The sequence below is a fragment of the Oryx dammah genome, unplaced genomic scaffold (genome assembly GCF_014754425.2).
Source record: "Oryx dammah isolate SB20612 unplaced genomic scaffold, SCBI_Odam_1.1 HiC_scaffold_7, whole genome shotgun sequence".
NCBI lineage: Eukaryota > Metazoa > Chordata > Mammalia > Artiodactyla > Bovidae > Oryx > Oryx dammah.
In genome coordinates this window covers 37,986,864-38,004,132 of record NW_024070191.1, presented here as the reverse complement: position 1 = coordinate 38,004,132, position 17,269 = coordinate 37,986,864, and the positions used below count along the sequence as shown (strand labels likewise).

The window sequence follows — 17,269 nt, the reverse complement described above, 5'->3', positions numbered from 1 at the left end:
CGGCCGGGCTTTGGAGGCGATTCCCCTCTAGCGACCGAGCCGATCGCTTCTGGGCGGGCGGCGCTTTGTCTGCTCCCTCCAGCGAGGCTCCGGGCCCGGCGCCGGGTCTGCAGCGGCCGCCGCTGCAGCGGGAGCCCGGCGGCGCCTTCTCGCGCCCCCGGGGGCCGCGCCCTCTCCCTGCCGAGGCGCCGGGGGACGGCGGCCCAGCCACTCACCGCCCGCGTCCCGCGCACCAACGCCGCCACCGCCGCCGCCGCCGCGGGAGAACCGGCCCGGTCCGAGGCAGGCAGCCCGGCGGGCAGTCGGGCGGGGACGGCGGCTGCTGCGGGTCTGGCAGCGCGCACGCCACCCCGCAGACGCACCCAACGCCTCCTCCGTGCGCTGCGAGGATGGAGCAGCCGCCCCGGCCGCGGACTGGCGCAAGGTAAGGTGCAGCCGCCTGTTGCTTTTCGCCCAGCGCCGCGATTGCCCCCTCTGCCCGGGTACCTAGGCCGTCCCTCTCCGGAACCCGTAGAGAAGAACCATCATCACCCCATTTCTGAGCCGTGTCCAACCCCCAGGCTCCCTGGCGCAGATCCTTGGAGAGACCCCCTTCCTGGCGAGTGGCGGGAGGTGGGGGGTGTCGACCCTCTTTGCTCGCGTGCCGCTGGCTGCAGTGCCACAGTCTGCAAACTTTTGTGCCCCCTCGCTGCGCGGAGCTCAGCCAGTGCGTGCAAGTTGCACATCTAGTTCTCGCTTGCGCCCTTCCCCCCCACCCCCCCCCCCACTCCCCTCCCCGCCTCGCCGGAGGCATCTGTCTATTTCTCTGTGTTCTTGCCAGTCGACTTTTCGCTCCCTGCAGAGGGGCCAGGGTCTGGGACCCAGCGGTGCTCATCCTGCCTGTAGGGGTTGAGTAGGAGCCAAGAGGGTGAAATAGAATGGGTGGGACGTGGGGGGAGGCTCCCCCCTCCCCCCGCCCCGGGGCTCCGTCCGGCGCGGCGGGAGTCGGTCGGTTCTCCCGTGTGCCACCCCCAACTCGGTCATGAAACCCTCGTAGTGGTTTGCGGCTGTGCGCCGTGGGAAGGCAAGTGCAGATGCGGGTGGGTGAAGTAAGTGGTTTGGGGGGGGCAAGGGGGGGGGGGGGGGGTGGGGGGGGGGCGGTGGGAGGAAGCTGGAGGTGGAAACGGATCGGGTTGAGGGGAGACCAAAAGCTCGGCTCAAGTGGGCGAGGGGCCGGCTCCCTAGCCGTCTTCTGGGAATCTGAGTGTGGAGGGCACCGACTGGGTGTGTAAATACGGCTGGGGGAGGGGGCAGGTACCCGGGGAAGCGCCGGGGGGCCGACCCCAGCCGCCGAATGCTGGGCCCGGGGGTGGGGGGCGTGGGAAGGCCGGCTTCTGGATGCCTGGACTGGGGCGATCTCCGTCTCCGGGTGGAACAGACCGTGTCCGTTGGCGTCTTGGGCGGTGACTGAGTGGTCGTGGCGGGGGGGGGGCGCTTTCCCAGCTCCAGGAGGACCCCGCGTCCCCTATTCCCCAGCACCCGCGTCTGCACCTTTCCCCTTCCGCAGCCCGGCCGGCCGGCCCACGCCCACCCTCCAGCCCGGCGCCTGGGAGTTCGGGGTGTTTCCGCAGCCGCGGGGTGGGAAGGGGATTCCGGGACTCCGGGGGAGGCTTGTGTGCTGCTTGGGGAGTGTCCCCGGCGCCTGGGCTTGGAGACCCGGGTCCCAGGCAGTGGGAGGACGGCGCAGGGGCCGCGGCTGCAGCGCCAGCCCCCTCCCCCGCCTCCCCCCTGGGCGGAGCGAGCGACCCGGGGAGCCCCGAGCCCCCCGGGCGGCTCCGGAGCACTGATCCCGGAGGGGATGCGGCGAAAGGCGGGGCGCGGGGCGAGGGGGTGCGGGCCTCGGGGGAGGGGAGGCCTGGCTCCCAGACCCGGGGCCCCGGGCAGAGGGAACGCGGTCCACCTCTCTGCTCCCAGGTAGACCCTCTGGGCTGTTTCAGACGTCTTGGTGGATGAGGGAAGGCGAGCCCCTTTCCTCTTTGGCACCCCAGCAATCTGATGGGGAAGGCCCTTGGGAGGGGGGTCCCTAGAGTGCTGTGAAGAAGGGGAGCCCCCCTCACCCCGCGGCCCCGCGGAGGCCGGCGGGGAACTCGCTAGGCTATCAAAGGCCTGGCAGCTCCTGGTTTAATCCTTCCTCTCTGAGGAGTGCACGCCCCTCTCAAAGTGGCGCCTTTGGCTGAGACTCCGGTCCCGGGTCGCTTCCTCCCGGCTGCAGAGAAGAGGGGTTTGAACGTTGCCTGGGTCTCGAGCGCCCGAAACCCTCGGGTCGTCCCTGCGCAGCCCTCCCACGTGCAGGCGCGGAGGGGGACCCTCGTCTCGTCCCTGCGGTTCCCCTGCAGACATTTCTGGATCCGAGCTGGGAGAAAGCAGAGCTCCGCGCAGACCCCTCTTTTGGACCCCAGGCTTTGCAGACCCTTCTAGAAGAGACTCCTCCTCAGGAAGGAATTCTGAGCTGGGTCATTCCCTTCCATCCAGAGTCCCCCTGTGGCCGCGCGCTCCCTGCCTCCCGAAGGCAAGCTCCAGAGCCCCAAGCAGCTGTCGGGGGGCGGGGGGGGGGATGCCCTGGGACGAGGCTGGGGTGCAGCTTCTGAGCGCCAAAGCCACACCCCACAGGCCCGCTTTGGTCTCTTCCGAATTCCCCGGCTAGTCAGGTAGGATCCTAGAATTAAGTCCCTCGCTCAAGCTCACCATTGAGCTTTTGACTCCCAGGACCTGCTTCTCGCTGGATGCTTATGGCCTGGTTTGTGTTCTGCTCCCTTGCTTTGCTTGTAGGAAGAGAGGGAACATGTCCTTTGGTTGCTGTGGGTCTTGTGGTGGGCAGGCTTTTCCTAGTTGCAGGAGAGTGGGGCTTCCCTCCCAAGGTGCCGGGTCCCTGGAGCCCTCAGGCTTCAGTAGTTGCCGCGCCGGGCTCAGTTGTTCCCTGTCGTGTGGAATCCTCCTGGACCAGGGAGAGAACCGGTGTCCCCCATGTTGGCAGCCAGATTCTCAGCCCCTGGACCACCAGGAAAGTCCCCTTGGCAACTGCTGACGGAGGACTTAAAATTCGCACCAAGGTGCTTGGGCAGGTTGCTGGGGAGCTCTTCTGAGGGGCCAGGTAGCAGGGACGGTGGCCCACACTGGCCTTTACCCTGTGCCAGGCTCTGATGGTTTCCTGGGCACAACCCTGCTCATAGCCCTGGAGGAGAGTTATTTTGAAAACCAAACAGTGGAGAAAGTAATTGGTTCGCTCCTTGTCACCCAGCCAGTAAGTAGCTGGACGGGTTAGTCTCAGGTGGAGGACAGTTGGTGTGTCCCTGCTTTGAGCCCCACTTGTTCCCAAAGATCCTTTGGCCACAGGACGTGGGTGAGGCCCTAGTCTTCTACTTCAACCCGGGGCCGTGTGGGCAGCGCCATGCTGGCCTGTGAGGCTCCTGGGGCTGTGATACTGATCGGTCCCTTGGGGTGCACCTCAGCAGGGTGGGATCCTGGCACTGGAAGCAGATTTAGGGAGTTGGCCACCGGCACTGGACTTCTTTTCTGATTCTTTTGGAGAGTGTGCGTGGTAAGTCGCTTCAGTCATGTCTGCCTTTTTGTGACCGCATGGACTGTAGCCCGCCAGGCTCCTCTGCCCATGGCATTCTCCAGGCAGGAATATTGGAGTGGGTGGCCATGCCCTCCTCCAGGGATCTTCCAGACCCAGGGATCGAACCCCGTGTCTCTTATGTCTCCTGCATTGGCAGGCAGGTTTTTTACCACTGGGAAGTGCCACCTGGGAAGCCCCTTTGTAAAAGTTAGGAGATATGGAAGGGGGGATATGAGTGTGAGCGGGGTCTGCTCTAGAGACACAAATTGTAGGCACTGGATTCTGCAAGAGTCTATTTCTCATGACTGAATCACAGAATATCAGAGCGACGGCCTTCTCAGATCTGTCCCTCCCAGCCCAGAGACGGAAGGATATTCCCTGATGAAGGTCATTTTGGTGTGTTTCTAGCACCGCTAGTACTAGAACCACTGTCTTCCGACCCTTGGTTGAAATAGCCCATGTTGGTGCACGCATGCATTGGGTTCACTGCAGTTGTTTCTCAGCATCTTAAAATTAAAATTGTTGTTTCTCAGCATCTTAAAATTAAAATTGATGTTTCTCAGCATCTTAAAATTGTGAAAAATTGATTAGGGGAAAACTTTATTTAAAAAGTAGAGCTCTCTGCTTATTTGGCATAAATGCCTCCATCTGCATAACCAGAAAAAAGCCGCGATTGTAGAGTGGTTAAACCACCACAAATGTATGTCTTTTGCCAAAAATGCAGTAGACCATTTATAAGTCTTCTGGTATAAGACTAACTGTGCAGCCTTTTCAATAATTCTAAAGAAAATTAAAGGCATTCTCAGTCATTTTAGCCAGGTCCTTCTGTCCAGTGGAGTGGGTATGTCTTCCCCCACCCGCAGGTATTTGTGAAAATAAGAGAAAATGTCGGACCTCAGAGGGAAAAATCCTTTTGCGTCCTATGAAACGATTTGGTATTATTTCTCTTGGATTTCTGATCATTGGTTTCTGATTTCTGATCCTAAACTTTAGGCTGCTGTCAACTTGAGGCAAAAACCACATCTTTCTGGTGGACGTATTTGGGGCTCGGAAATAGACATACTTGGGGCTCAGAAATGGGAAATTATTCTTTGCCATGTCTCACTCACTGAGCCCTTTTAACAAAGGGGACTTTCTCTAGCAGTTTGGGCATTCCTTATGTCCCTCGGTGTTCTTGTAGGACAGAATTCTGATTCCTAAGAACATCCCCTGTCCTCTCCCCTGCAGCTACGGTATCAAGACGCTCTTCCCCTGGAGCTGAATCAACAAAAAGTAAACAGAGAGGAAATTGGGAAAGCCTGTTTCTGAGAGTCACACTGAGGCGGGGGAGGTAAGAGTTGCAGGCAGATGGTAGAGATTTGGTGCCTTTTATGTCCCCTGGAACAAGCTTTGCACCCCTGTTGCTGTGACAAGCCAGGATGGAGGCCCTTGGGCAGCAAGGACAGCCATGTGGGGGTGAGGCAGGGGTGGGGGGATGGACAGAGGCTTGGGAGACAGAGGGCTTTGGTGGGCCCTGCCCGATGCTGTCCTTCCGGCCTCCCCTCCTGCCCACCTCCTCGGTCTGCCCTTAGGGCTGGTCTGACTGATGTGAATCCCAGAGTCCGCTGTTATCTCAAGGGAAGCATCACTTTCTAGAGAGTTCATTAGAAACGCATATTGTTTTTACTATAAGTAGGGAAAAGTATGTCGCGATGTCCGCAGGGAGCACCCTGAACCTCAAATCATCCCAGAAGGGCGATCTTCTGAAGGAGGGGTGGCTGCTGTAGCTGGATTCCCGCAGTGTTGGAGCAGTGGCATTGAAATCAGGCGCGACAGCCTCCCAGAGAAGGGGTCTCTCTCAGGAACCACAGGAGGCAGATGCTGCTCACCCCCGGGCGGACATCCTGGTTTCCAGTTCCTAGCTCTTCAGGCGTGCCAGGGGAGTTCCTTGTCTCTTTGTCCGGCGTATGTGGACCACATCCCCTCTGCTGACTCACGCACTCACTGCCCGAGGCCCACACAGCACTTCTACAGGGACAGCTCATTGGGGGTATATTTATCTTAAACCATATAAACACAAGTTTGTTGACAGAATAACTATTATTATTGAGCAACATGCTCTGGGAAGAGGTTATGAAACACATGAACCTTTTTACTTGGAACACAATGAGTAACTATTTTTACACAATACATAGTAAGAATTAAAATTCTCAGTTTTGGTGAGATAGTTAAAAATAAGAGAATCAAGAACCACAGCAGCTGAGTTTGACCTGTTTTTATTAACAAGAGAATCCGAATAATAAAGATCTGTGGAATTTGAAGGTGATGACAGGGGGAAAATAAGGAAAAGAAAATATAGCCAAGTAGAACCTGAGAAGCTATTTCTTCATTGGCTTTATTTTAAATAAAAATATAATATCTTAATCTAGATTTAAATAATCCACAGGATTTATCTTCAGATTGTGGCATGATGAGCTTTATTCTACAAGTGGTTGGGAACCATAATGGCAGCTCTTAAATCTGACATACTGGTATATACCTATCTGTGCTTTGTAAAAACTTGGTGAATTAATGCATCACAACATGATGAAATGGCCATTTGAGGTAAGGATGAAGTCTGCAACCTTCTCAATACCTGACCAGTTTGGACTATATTTTCCCAAAGTGAGTAAGTTAAGGGTAAGGACTGTATAATATTTAAATTTTTTTAAAAAATGTGAATTAAATATTGAAAAGGGCTTCCCAGGTGTTGCCAGTGGTAAAGAACCCACCTGCCAATGCAGGAGACTTAAGAGACGCAGGTTCGATCCCTGGGTTGGGAAGATCTCCTGAAGGAGGGCATGGCAACCCACTCCAGTAATCTTACCTGGAGACTCCCATGGACAGAAGAGCCTGGTGGGCTACAGTCCACAGCGTCGCACAGAGTTGGACACGACTGAAGTGACTTAGCCTGCATGCATGCATGCATGTACAGAAAAAGAACCACTCTGATAAAGACTTTTTCCTTTTGGAGGATAAATTAACAGATATTATAAAATTTACGGTTTCAATTTCTCCTAAACTCTCTGAGCTGCTTTTTATGTTAATACTTGTCCAGGGACAGGTTTTGAAAAAAGGATTGGAGACAGTGTTTGAAAAAGGATTTGTGCCTTTTAGTAGAAGTAAAATGGGAACAAATATAAAAAATAAAAAAATATAATATTGTGAGTCACTCTTAAGCATGGAGTAACACAAATCTAGATCGGTTCCTTCTTTCTTTTTTCCTTCCTTCTTTCCCTCTTCTTTTCTTTAGATCATTGATAGACTTTTCAGTCTGCATATAAGTCAGTCCCTTGCTGGGGGAGATGGCTGTTTCAGGACACAAATTTCCCCTGGTGGGAGGAGGGAGAAGGCACCAGGGCCCTTGTATATTTGTCCAGAGCTAAAGCACAAAGGTCCTTAAGTCACACTGACTTCTCCTCGAGTCTGTCCTCAGTCCTGATCTAGAAAAGCAGTGCTTGTATAGGCCTGCATACAGAGGGCTCACCCGGGTAGCAGTGACTAAGCAGGATCCTTTGTGTGGCTACACTGGGAATTTATGCTCTGCGAGGAATCCTGGCCCCAGCTTGCTGACCTTCCCTAGACATCTGGTCATGAGGGATTATCAAGCAGGAATGCTTGCCATCCTTTCTACAGAGAACATTTAAGCTTGGGTTGTCAGAGTTATAGCATCTCCTGCCGTGGAGAGTGTTTCAGACTCATTTATTTGGGTGGGCAGTCTGTTTTTTAGTTGCTTCTCAAAAGCATTTCCTATCAACAGAATGAATACCCTGCCCCAGTGAAAGATAGTATGCAGACCCTTGGTGCGCAAATCACTTGCTACAAAACCTATGAAAAAAGGAAGGCTGAGGCCCCGCTGGGTCAGGAAGCCCAGGAGAGAGGTCCTGGAGAAGCAGTGGAGGCAGGGGTAGGAGAAAACAGGGGTGGGAGGGGGCAAGCATCAGGGGAAATGGACCACCTGAAGGAAGAGGGGCCAGCGATCAGCAGAGAAAGATGAACAGATACTTGGTTTAAGCCAAACCCAACGGATAAAGAAAGGCATAAAAATAAGAGAAGATGAAGAAAGCTAATGGGAATGCTCAAGGCCTGGAGAGGAGGTGCGCAAGCTGTCAGGGTGCGCCTGCGTAATTCCTCAAGGTCTGGATCAACTTAGTGGTAGGCTGAGACCTCACCCAGAGGTCAGAATTTCTTTCCCATGTCCTCTGTCCTTGACGAAGGTGGCTTCTGCAACACCAGGCCAAAGCCTCTTAAGCTTATTTATGCCATGGTGCCCTTTGGCAGTCTGACAAGTATAGGGACCCTAGAATGATGCATTTCAACGTACACATTGCAATACGTAAGATTATAACACAAATCTTATTGAGACCATTTTTCATGCTACATAAACCACTGTGACCTACTAGCGTCAGTGTAACAAGATCGGACATAGACCAATAATTGGGTGAGTGTGATGCTGCCTTGGGTAACTGCAGGCCTGAACCATGATAGGAAAACATCCCATTTGTATGTTTGGGTGACAGCGTCGCTGGTAAGCATACTCTGCCTAAAGTTTGTGGCCTGCATTTATAATAGAATGAAATGCTACATTGTAGCTTGTTGCTGGGAAGCACATTCATGACTCTTGTCGTGTTCAAGTTCATGGATTCTTGGAATTCTGTTGATAGACGCCTTGGAGGGGTCTGTGGCTAGGGTGACCACAGACGGTCAGGCACTTTCGAGAATGAAAGGGAGCCTAGTTGTTGCTGTACAAAGTGGGTGTGAATTGGGATGGGCCTGGGCAAATGGTAACAGAAGGTCCCTCCTCTGCTATCCACCACTTCCCTGGTGGCTCAGATCGTAAAGTGTCTGCCCGTAATGTGGGGGACCCGGATTTGATCCCTGGGTTGGGAAGATGCCCTGGAGAAGGAAATGGCAACCTACTCCAGTTCTCTTGCCTGGAGAATCACATGGACAGAGGAGCCTGGTGGGCTACAGTCCATGGGGTTGCAAAGGGTCGGACACGATTGAGCAGCTTCACTTTCTTTCTTTTCTTTCTTTCAGCTGCCATCACCTCCCCGGGGTCTCTCTTCCCAGATCAGTTTTCCCTTCTCTGGCCCAAGGGATTGTCATTATCCGCCCTATTCCCAGGGGTCACGGTGGTGGCTACTGATGGGCTTTGGGAAGTGGAGAACAACTCTAGCTGAAAGAAGCCATGAGGCAGGCCCGCAGCCAGACTGGAGGAAGCCTTTGTAAGGACTGGACAATGGGCTTCCTTGGAATAGCTGCAGCCTCTGGGTCCTGGCTGGGTGAACTCGGGCCTGCATTTCAGTTCCTGATTGCTGCCTTGGCCAGATGTCCTGAAGCCTTGGCCAATTTCACTTGAAGCGAGGCTGAATTATTAGACTACGGTGCAATTCAGCAGAAAGTTTCACCTTCTCCAACAATCTTCTTTTTTTTCCAAAGCAGAGCTGCCACAATGGCTTTGCAAGGTTCACTTCCTGTCCCCGCCCATCCTACTTACCAGGAAATGGCCTCAGTGCAGGCAGGTGGAGGGAGGCCCCGTGGGAAGAGGCCAGGACCTGGAGAGTTCTTAGACTGGATCATAAGACCTCGAGTGAGGGAGGTGGACCGAGGTCACAGCGTGTTCCCTGAGCAGATGGCTCATGTTGTCCTGTGCTGGGGGAAGTGACAGCAGGTCCCTGCTTCTGGAGATTGCCTTGTGTCTGTCTGTTCCAGCTGGTGAAGTGGAACCAGCTCGGTAGAAAAAAAAAAAAGACTCTTCTAAGAAAACCTTTGACTCTGCAGGGGATACGCAGCATCTCAGAAACATCGTCTTTATGTGCACGTGGATTATTCAATAGGAGAAGGTAATGGCACCCCACTCCAGTCCTCTTGCCTGGAAAATCCCATGGACAGAGGAGCCTGGTGGGCTGCAGTCCATGGGGTCGCTAGGAGTCGGACACGACTGAGCGACTTCACTTTCACTTTTCACTTTCATGCATTGAAGGAAATGGCAACCCACTCCAGTGTTCTTGCCTGGAGAATCCCAGGGATGGCGGAGCCTGGTGGGCTGCCATCTATGGGGTCGCACAGAGTCGGATGCGACTGAAGTGACTTAGCAGCAGCAGAGTATTAGACCCGGAGCCGGGCAGCCTGGCTCTCGGTCCTGCTTTGGACCTTACCAGCTCGGGGTCTTTGGGCTGGCTAAGACGACTGCCTTCTGCTCTCTTTTCTCGGTGAGAGGGTGTTTGGGAGCCAGCTGGTTTCTAAAGCCCTTTCCAGCACTGTGGTCTGCACTGTTTCATTCATACTCCCCAGACCAGGCTCCCTCTGTAAGATGGTTCTGGCTCACTGCTTTGCGCCGCCTTCCTTAGGTAGCACAGACCCAGCAGTGACAGGTGGAGACTCCCCACCACCCCGAGGGGCTACAACTCGAGGGAGGGGATGGAGGAGAGGAAGCCGGGAAGGAGCGGGACGGTTGATAACTGTCCTTGCAACAAGAGTCATCGCTCAGGAGAGACAGAGGAGGAGCTCCTGAAGTGTGTGCTCATCTCCTTCTAACCCTTCATAACCGTGGAGTCGCGTCCTTCCCTGCTGAAAACGGCTCAGGTGCTCCGGGTTGCCTCTAGAAGTAGATCCTTATGATGCTTTTGTGGGTCCTTCCTCACCTGCCTGTGTCTTCAGCTGGCATTTTCCATTTCTGCACCCTGAGGCATTCAAGCTGGTGTGGTCCTACTACTTAGTACTAGATAGTAAGCGTGTTAGGCTTCACACCTCTTCTCTCAAGCTCTGCACTGGGTGGGGTCATACGGTAGCTTGCCGTCAGCTGCGGTCAGCCATCTACACCCCAGAAACTGACTGCCGTTCTAAAGCAGGGCAGTCTTCCCTGAGAGTCTACTGTTAAAAATGACTAGCTCACACCACAGCCCCTGCCCCCACCCGAAGACTACAGTTCCTGCCCTGAAAACGCCTCCATCTGCTGTTACCAGCTCCTGACAGCTCACCTGTCTTTCTTTCCTTCTCTCTTGCTTTCCCTTCTTCTTTCCCTCCCTTCCTTCCATCTAAGTGTCCATCCAATCCACCTTCTCATCCAGAGGTCGCCAGACTCCATTCTCTTGCCTCTTCTGCCGCTTAACGGTTGAGTCAGGAAATCTGGGAGGCTGTCCTAACTTTTAACATTTAACACGCCTCAGTTTTCTCTGCATCAAATGGGTATAACTGGTCGTCGTGAGGCTAAAGTGAGTTAGTCTGCATAAGGCACCTTGATTAGTCTCTGATGCATGGTAAGTCTTTGATTTTAGTATCGAACACCACCTTGGGGATTGCTTACTCTGTACCCCAGGACTGAATAGTGCATGTATGGTCCAATAAAACAAGCACAAGAAACTGTCGGAGAGACTTAAACAAAGCCTGGTTAGCTCTTCCAGGCATATCGGAATGGACTTTACGGAGCCAGGGGCGTTTGAAGCAAATCCAAAAAAGACATGATAAAAACCTGTGTAACTGGCAAGACAGGTGGCGGCCTCTCAGGAGAAGGAGGGTCCCATGACCAGAGGCGCCGAAGAGAGAGCAGCATGGTGTGTGAGGCTTTGTGTGGCTGAGCGTGAGCCGGTGGGACGAGTGGGGCTTTGATCATATCTGGGTATGGGCGGAGTGCCCGAGGTCTCCTCTTAGCCCTGCCTTCCTGTTGCCCACAGCAGCACAGGTCTAAGCTCTGGATTTTCCAAAAAAAGTCAGACATCTGGATTCACATGCAAAAGCTCCTGATGTTTAATGGTAGAACTAATTCAATTTAAAACATAAGCAAAATAAACAAAGCAAAGCATATCCAGAGGCTGTATCCAATCTCCTGTAAGAGATGGGGACTCCAGATCCCCAAACTGTGCCCCCAGAAGGTTGCAGTTGAACACTGGACCCAATTTTGAATGTGGTTCTCACAGTCGCATCCCTGGTGGCTCAGCTGGTAAAGAGTCTGCTGTCAGTGCAGGAGACCCGGGTTCAATCCCTGGGTCGGGAAGATCCCCTGGAGAAGGGAATGGCGCTTCACTCCAGTATTCATGGCTGGAAAGTTCCACGGACAGAGGAGCCTGGAGGGCTAGAGTCCATGGGGTCGCAAGGAGTCTGACACAACTGAGTGGCTAACACCGACAGTCGCTATGTGGCCACAGGTGAGAGACCCTTAAGGTCTCGGAGCTCTGGTTTTCTGCCACATGGCTCTGCTGTTTCTTGTCCTACTGGCCTTGCAGTGAGGAACCTTTTGGACTACGGAGATAAAAGCCCTTGCGAAGTACCAGACACGGGTTAGAGTTGGGCCCGGGGCCCTGTGTGCTGTGGGCAGAGCCCCGCCCTCAGTGCCCCCAAGCCTGATCCCATCTCATTCATCCAGAGCTTCCTGGGTATCCTCACCTGCCTTTTTAATTTTAACGATTGATGGGGGAAAAGAAATGTAGGAGTGTTTTTTCTCCTTCATTCTGTTAAAAACTTCCCCAGGAGCTTCACATGCCGTTTGGAAAGGCTGGATGTCACAGATCCAGCTGAGAGCTATTCATTGCTTCTGCTTGGATTCAAGATTGTGGGGAAGAAGGGGCACGCAGCCTCGATGCTGTGTGTGGTGACTGTTCCTTCGAGGTGCAGTCAGCCCTGCGAGGTGTTGGTTGGGGTCATGTCAGGATCTGCACTTAGACGTGTGCAGTTTCCTCTCTTTCGAATCCTTTCCATTCCAGGTTGGCTTTGACAACGCAGGCTTTTACAGAAATGATCATACCTCAAGAGGAGAGTAGAATTATTTCTAGCTGAGGGAGCTTGGTGGATGCTGGCTTCTGTACAGTAGAGAGGTGGACAGGCCCCCAGCCTACTTCATCAGGCCTGGTGAAAAGCACTCTGTCACTGCAGCTTTGTGAAAACTGGCTTTCCTGGTGGTCCCAGATGGTAAAGAATCTGCCTGCAATGCAGAAGCCCCAGGTTCTATCCCTGGGTCAGGAAGATCCCATGGAGGAGGGCATGACAGCCCACTCCAGTATTCTTGCCTGGAGAATTCCATGGACAGAGGAGCCTGGTGGGCTACACTCCATGGGGTCGCAAAGAGTCGGACACGACTGAGCGACTGACTTTCTTTTCAGGCTGATTATATGCCTCGAATCCTGTTGTTACTCCAAATTTGTGTTATCTATATTCAATTTCGTGGCATTTCCTAATTGAACTTGGTCAGGAGACACTTCAGAGTTGCAGGCGGGCCTTGAAGTCAGGACAGCTGTCTTTGAAAATTGTAACAGAGCTAGATTCTGGCCCCACTGCAGAACACTGCCGCCTCTGCTCCAGGAGCTGACCTGAGCCTTGGTCTGCCTCCGTCTCCAGGCTCTACGCCACCTGGGCCCTCAGGACTGAGGTGTCTGTTGCTGCTGTGGCTCTCACCCCGTTGGTGCCTCTTCCTCATCAACCTCTGCGGGAGGCCCAGGGCTTACTCTTCGGAGGTGGGTATGAAACCCTTGCATGCGTCCGTGCATGCTACGTCGCTTCAGTGTGTCTCACTCTTGGCGACCCCACGGACTGTAGCCTGCCAGGCTCCTCTGTCCATGGGATTTTCCAGGCAGGAATATTGGAGTGGGTTGCCATTTCTTCCTCCAGGGGATCTTGCCCGCCCAGGGGTCGAACCCACACCTCTCACATCTCCTGCATTGGCAAGCAGGTTCTTTACCACCAGCGTCACTGGGAAGCCCTGTGAAACCCTTAGGTCTATAGAAATTAACATTATGGGTCAAATAGCATATTTATGTTGTTTGAAGATGGGACCTCTGGGTGGTGATTAGGGTTGAGAGAGGTCAGGAGGATGGGGCCAGACAGTGAGAGTTCGCTTCCTCTCTTTCCATGGACATACACCCAGGAAGGGCCACGCGAGCATACAGGAGGAACAGGGTCTTCTGTGACCCAAGGAGAGGGCCCTCACCAGACACTGCCCGTGCTGGCACCTGATCTTGGACTTCCAGTCGCTAAAACTGGGAGAAACAAAATTCCTGGTGCACCCAGCCTATGGTTCTGTTATGGGAGCCTGAGATGACTAATACAGGAGGTTGCTATAGATTAGCCTGGTACCTAGCCACTTTGTGAAACATCTCTGGGAAAAGATGTGCCTTTTTCATAGCATGGTATCTCATGCTCACTGCCAGCTTGGCGCTTAGTAGGCACGCAGTAACTCTTGTCGAATGAATGAACACTAATGAATGAAGTGGGAAATGTTCAGTTGATAAATGAACATTTGGCAAACAGTTCATTTGAGTGTTGGAAATTTCCTGCAATTGTGGTTTTGGAGATGAAGGAAAAATAATTCTCGTAGAGAAGAAGCTGTGAGTAGTCTGAGTTTTTGCCTTGTTCACCCCACATAAGGTCTCCTGGACCGATTCTCCCTAAGAAAATGCTGAGTTAAGCTGCTGACCTACCAAAACATCATTACCTTTAGTTTAGTCAAGTAACAAAGAAAGATCATTTCTTTGTAAGAGAATCTTAGGACCTCAAAATTGGAAACGACTTCCAAGGCCCTTTTTCACTTTAAATACCCAGTGGGCAGGTTGTCACAGAAGGCTGTGAATTTTTTCTGAGAACACGGTGGCTCTTGGGGTCTTTCTTTTTCCTCCGAGAGATTCCCTCAGATGCTAGGAGGACTTTGCTCCACGGCTTTTGCCATTTGAGAATGGAGATGCTAGTTCCTCAAGATGCTCTTCATCTTTATTCATATCTGGGTGCAGATGAGTTCACATGTGTGGGTGTGGGATTTGAAGAGTCTGACGTGCTCAGGTAACAGTTGGCGTGTCACTTGTGTAATGAAGAATATGTATTGACAATGTTAAATTGTAGGCTGAATCTTGTTTTTGGTGCTTAAAAAAAAAGAAGAATAAAGTTTCTAAAAGCAACACCATCGTTTTTAAGCCAGGGGTGTTTCTAAATGTTGGGACAACAGAGCTGAGAAATGTGGGTTTCCAGCATGCATCACTTTCTTCTGCCCAGCCTGGTTTTACTGTGGAAGCCCCACTCAACTTTCTTTTGAATTGGATGGTGCTGTACTGCTTCTAAATATACATTCATGTTGTACTCAACTGATGAAGGGAAGTAGCTTCAGAAATAACAGGTAAAATTTTAATTCACTTTTCATATTGAGGGTGGAAGAGCCAGCTGGTTTCTAAGAACAATTAATGGCATTTTACTGAATTACTAGGAAGTTACTGTTTGCTCCACAGGCTCCAAAATCTCTCAGTCATCGTCAGCTTCCAGGGCTTTCTCGGGTGAAGCTGTGCACCATTGCTTCTGTAAACAGCCACGTTCCTTTCTCTACCTTTGCTGTGTGCTGGCAGGAATAGGGACTGAAATACAGAGAGACTTTCTGCTACTCATTTGTGGGCCAAGAAGGCAGTGTCAGGATGATCCTGATGGGCGCTAGGTAACACTGTGGATTCTACCAGAAGCAGGTGCCCTGAGTTAAAAACATGTGGGTATTGGAGTCCTGTAAGGCTTGGGTAAGGGGGTTTTAACTGTTTTTCCTGCTATGTATTCTTTTGGCAGTCTAGTGAAAGCTGTGTATCACTTTTTTTTCTTTACATTTTATTTTGTTTAAAGAAAATTTAAAATATTAATAAATATTAATGTTAAAATTAATACTTTTATTTGTTTAAATCAAATGTAAAAAAAAGTCAAAATATAAAAGGTATGTAGAATTACTAAGAACAAAAACATACAGAAACACACTGATTTTCACAGAACTTACAACCTTATGCCTGGTCTATATCACTGTCCAATCTGTCACCATATTTTAAAAATTACTTTAAATAACACACTTTAATAGTTAGCTTAACCATCAGATGTGTTTGAATTTGCCTGGTAAAGACTTGTAGCTGACTCACCTATCATATTTCAAAAACCAATGCTAGCTTATAAAGAGTTACAAATTCTCATTTTTGCAAAACTCTAACAAATAATTTAAATAGCTGATTTCTCCCCGTGCATCCATGAAGGACAAGCACGACCATACAGCATGTTCCGTGTCTGGATCGCCAGGTGGAGAATGCACCTTATCCACAATGACCAGATTAGAAATTGACCAAGGGTTGTCTGTGTGTCATGAGGTGCTATGCGTGTGTGCGTGCTGAGTTGCTTCAGTCGTGCCCGACTCTTTGTAGCCCTGTGGAATGTTGCCCGCCAGGCTCCTCTGTCCATGGCATTCTCCAGGTGAGAAAACTGGAATGTGTCATCATGCTCTTCTCCAGGGGATCTTTCCGACCCAGGGATCTAACCCACATCTCTTAAGTCTCCTGCACTGGCAAGTGGGTTCTTTACCACTAGCGTCACCTGGGAAGCCCATGAGGTGCTATAGTCACGAAGAATTAACTACCATAAAGTTATGATGTGCATAAATCATATTTCAGGATTTCTGAAATAATTGTGTTGTGATGAGAAAAAAAAAGCTGTGATTTTTATTGCTGATATCATAGGTCCTCATTAGTTTGTTGCTTGCCCTGAAATTTGAAGTGAGGTGATGTGAAAGTCACTCAGTCGTTTCCAACCTTTTGTGACCCATGGACTATACACTCCATGGAATTCTCCAGGCCAGAATACTGGAGTGGGTAGCTGTTCCCTTCTTCAGGGGATCTTCCCAACCTAGGGATCGAACCCAGGCCTCCCACATTGCAGGCAGATTCTTTACCAGCTGAGCTATTAGGGAAGCCCAGAAATTTGAAGGATATGCTACATTTCAGCTGGAAATCAGTGGAGAAAAAAACAAAATCAGAAAGACCTTCCATGATTGTGGATCTCTTTTCTTCTAGCCACGGCTGTAATATTGAGGAGTGGTGGATGGACCCTGAGTGAGAAACCTCTGTCTCAAGGTGTGAGTAAACACCTAATAACAAACCCAGCAGTTTTCGGATGAGACCTGTTGGAAGGAATTTTTAAAAGAATGTCATTTTCTGTTTGGTATTTTATTTAGCAAATATTCCAGAATTTAACCTAAGGAGCAGTTGGCTTTGTAACTGGTCCCTTTGGAGAGAGATGCCATTGATTTTATTTAAAATAGTGTTGGGTCTTCTTTGAGAGCCAGTAGTGTAATATTTTGAATATTCTTATCAATGCTAGTTCTTGAACTATTTGCGCTGGTTTAAAATAAGCCAAAGTCATTTGAAACAAATGCTGCTGGAGGTAGAGGGTGCTCAAGGTATGTAGATGCCAGACTGGGAGTTGAAAATCCCAAGGCTTCTTTTCTGAAGGGACTTGTCAGCTTCCCTGAAGGCTGCTCCATCATGGGTGGAGGTGGGGTAGAGGTGAGATCCAGAAAAGATTGAGTTTCCAAAATGGTAGCATCTTTGGATTCAGTCTGTGGTCCTCTGGAATGACAACTTTGTACAAGCCTTTCTCTCTATAGAGTAACGTTCCAAGATGGTTTAAAAATATTCAGTGACAACATTCGGGGTCACAGTTTACACAATCTTGACTGCACTGAACCGTCCAATATGAACATAATGCTAGCTACTTACTTAATTTCAGCTTCCCAGTAGCTACACTCCACATCTAAAACGAAAAAGGTGAAATTAGTTTTAATAATTTATTTTACTTAAACCCAGTATCTCCAAAATTATCATTTAAACATACAAATTAAAATGTACTAAATATTTTTCACACCAAGTCTTTGAAATT

At 50.9% G+C, this 17,269-nt stretch overlaps 1 protein-coding gene across 1 annotated transcript in view; it reads left to right on the top strand.

Moving 5' to 3' along the window:
* The first annotated feature begins 246 nt into the window (after positions 1-246).
* LRRC3B (leucine rich repeat containing 3B) overlaps positions 247-17,269 on the top strand; it is a 94,681-nt gene continuing 77,658 nt past the window's right edge. The window contains exon 1 of the mRNA XM_040243291.1: positions 247-424. The gene's annotated coding sequence lies outside the window, so the exon portion shown is untranslated. The remainder of the gene's footprint in view (positions 425-17,269) is intronic.